Here is a 2,821-nt window from a genome sequence, read left to right on the forward strand (position 1 = left end):
TCCTCTCAAGCACATTCAAGAGTTGAAAGAAAGAGAGGAGATCAGCCATCAAAGTTATCTCTGCAAGGGAGCTAGCACCCCGGGGAGATAGAAAGCTTGGATCGGTTTTCTGCTTCGCATGGATACCCGTACAGGTCGGGCACTTGAACGGCTTCAAGCGAACCTTCATCCAAAACCACGATCATCAGTTTGCGGTGATCATCTACCCGCACAAGGTGAAAATCTGATCTTCTAATGTTATTTAAAAGTTTTTAATTCTTATCTATCTACGAACGGTTTTTAAACAACGTTCATGCGATGAACGGTTGATCCCGCGCATGCCTCTTCCGCTGCATCTTTAATTTTTGAAATTTTTCTGCGGCATGGGCGGGTTCCCAACAGGAGGACCCCGCCCTCGTACTTGTGGCCGGCGGCCTCGGAGCAGGCCTCGGCCAGACGTACCTCAGAGGCGCGCAACTCTGACCTCGCCAAAGTGTGCGCGGCCCTCTCCTCCTCCAGCTGATCAACTGCCGATTGCCGCTCGGCCTCGGCAGCCTCCATCCGCGCGATGGCTTCCGCCCGCACGGCCTCAGAGTCGACAAGCCTCTTCTTGGCCATTTCCAGCTGCCTCTGGAATCGCCGAGCCTCATCCTGGCATCCCGAGGCTATGAACACCAGCGTATCAATCTCGTGAATATGCTGCAGGAAAAACGACGATAAGTGAGAATGAAGGAAATACCAAGTGAAGGAAATAACCAGAGCGAGAATGAAAAGGTAGCTTACCTGAGCAGCGTTACAATAGGTCTGGTCGACGATGTCCCCGAGCGCCATGCCTGCGAACTCGGCCCGGTCGGCCGGGAGCATCGCGCGCGCTGTCTCGCTGGGCCGAGCTGCCCTCATGAATCGGGGACTTCGGGTCACTGGACCCCCTCCCGGAGCGATCTCCAACCCCCGACGAGCTCGGCTTGCCCAGGCTCGTAATGGGGGGGCGAGACGCGCTCGGGACCCCGGGGCCTCGGCTCGGCTCGGGGCCCGAGTGCCGCAGATGGATGACAGGTCGGCCTGCCCGTTAAGAAATAGGGACGGGGCAGGCAGGGGGCGCCGAGCCCGCCGCCCCTCGGGAACCCGAGCTCACCTGCTCGGTAGCCGAGGCCTCCACCCGGACAGACCTGGAAGGTCCGACTCCAGAGCCCCTCGCCTCGGCAGGGGCGGAAGTTGAGGCCGACCTGGCCTTCTTCCTGGGCTCGGGAAGAGCCCCGCCGGCTTCAACCGCTCTCCTCTTTAGTCAGGAGAAAAGGGCGGTGTTGCTCGTCACCATGCTGGGAATGTCTGAAAGGAAGGAAAAATTTTTCTAAGTATCAGACCAACATCAAAAGGGAAAAGGAACAGATAAGGTGGAAAATAGTAAAATAAAGGAGCGGTGCAACTGTCCTTACCTGCGGGGCGCGCCGAGCTTAGGCCGACATTCACCAGAGCTTCCTCGGTCAGAAGGTCTATTGCCCAAGGTGACAAGCCAAGAGGGGGGGTGAATTGGTTTTTCTAAATTTTTGCTATCTTACTTTAGTTAATTGATGAGTGAGTGAAATTAGAACAATGCACAATACAAACACACAAGAAGTATAGTGGTTCGGTGCTCTCCTAAGCACCTACGTCCACTCCCCAAGCGACCCCTTGGAAATTCACTATAATCCCTCGGATTACAGTTGGATTGTTTTCCGGGCTCACAATCCAAAAACCTTTACACTTTGGTTTTCCGGGATCACCAATAACCTTTGTTGGTTTTACGGGCTCACCAACGAACCTTCATAATTGGTGCAGAACTAGCCGTTATGCTTCTGCCCGTGCTTGGGTCGACTCAACTTTTACTGGGGTCAACCCAACTTTCACTTGGGTCGACTCATGCAACATTGGGGTCGACCCTCTCAGGAACCACAGAACCTTGTGTTTCAGCCTTCCTTCACTTGGGTCGACTCAACACTTTTTGGTTCGACTCAAGGTTGGGTTGGGTCGACTTAAATTTCACTTGGGTCGACCCTCTCAGAGATTCCAGAGAACTGATTTTTGAATGATATAGCCTTTGGGTCGACTCATGTTCTGTTGGGGTCGACTCAAGGTTGGGTCGACTCAAGTTCCATTTGGGTCGACCCTCTCAGGAATTCCAGAGACTTGTTTTCTTGAAGTTTGAAGATGGGGTCGACTCAACTTTCACTTCTGCAGAATTAGCCGTTATGCTTCTGCCCATGCTTGGGTCGACTCAACTTTTACTAGGGTCGATCTAACTTTCACTTGGGTCAACTCATGCAACATTGGGGTCGACCCTCTCAGGAACCATAGAGCCTTGTGTTTCAGCCTTCCTTCACTTGGGTCGACTCAACACTTTTTGGGTCGACTCAAGGTTGGTTTGGGTCGACTCAAATTTCACTTGGGTCGACCCTCTCAGAGATTTCAGAGAACTGATTTTTGAATGACATAGCCTTTGGGTCGACTCATGTTCTGTTGGGGTCGACTCAAGGTTGGGTTGACTCAAGTTCCATTTGGGTCGACTCTCTCAGGGATTCCAAAGACTTGTTTTCTTGAAGCTTGAAGATGGGGTCGACTCAACTTTCACTTGGGTCGACCCAAGTACTGTTCATCCATGCCATTTTTGCAGAAGTGTGCCAGATGTTTCCTTGATGTGCCGGGGTCGACTCAATCAAGCTTGGGGTCGACTCAATCCATACTTTGCTGCAACTTAAGGTTAGATTTATCCATATAATCAATGAAATAAACTTTAAACAATTTTGAATATATGTCATGGTGGTGCTACATACTCTAAACAATGAAAATTACTATTGTCCACTTA

Source organism: Phoenix dactylifera, chromosome 4 (genome assembly GCF_051530095.1).
Source record: "Phoenix dactylifera cultivar Ajwa chromosome 4, Ajwa_hap1_PhDact_Kaust_v1.1, whole genome shotgun sequence".
In the NCBI taxonomy this organism is placed as follows: Eukaryota; Viridiplantae; Streptophyta; class Magnoliopsida; order Arecales; family Arecaceae; genus Phoenix; species Phoenix dactylifera.